Genomic DNA, 577 nt, shown 5'->3' with positions numbered 1-577 from the left:
GTGCTCGAAATCGCTCTGCATCCTACCGAAATCGCGCAAAGCTCTTCTCCAAAATCGCGCTATATTTTCACACAATAATAGCCAATCAAATGAAGCATCGTCGTATATTTTCACACAATAATAGCCAATCAAATGAAAGCATTGGTTGTGGTGGCATGTCATGCTGCCTTCACTTTGCACTTCGACGCCATTTGCGGCTGTTTATGACACACCATGTGTCGAATGTTTTAAACACCCCGGCCGGGGTTCATACAGAACAACGTGCAGCTACGAGGCTTCTAGCTCCTGTCGTGATTGTCGTCTTGTACATTGAGACGCACGTCGAAGGCGGTGAGGTGCATGACGTTTGATATTTGGTCAAGGGACGATTTTTGAGCATCATGACCGAAATCTGCTCGAAATTTCAATAGCTTAGCAACGACACACCGATGCAAATTTAGAACTCTTGTACCCACAGTCCGTACTTCAAGTGGCGCCACAGCAAAAAACACTGTGACCTGATTACGTAGAGACGAGTCATATTCTTCTTCCTCTGCTCGCCAACTTGCTGGACGACTCGAATTTGGTGCCTACGCCA

Source organism: Saprolegnia diclina (assembly GCF_000281045.1).
Source record: "Saprolegnia diclina VS20 unplaced genomic scaffold supercont1.67, whole genome shotgun sequence".
NCBI classification, from domain to species: Eukaryota; Oomycota; class Saprolegniomycetes; order Saprolegniales; family Saprolegniaceae; genus Saprolegnia; species Saprolegnia diclina.
Note: the sequence above shows the minus strand (reverse complement) of the source record.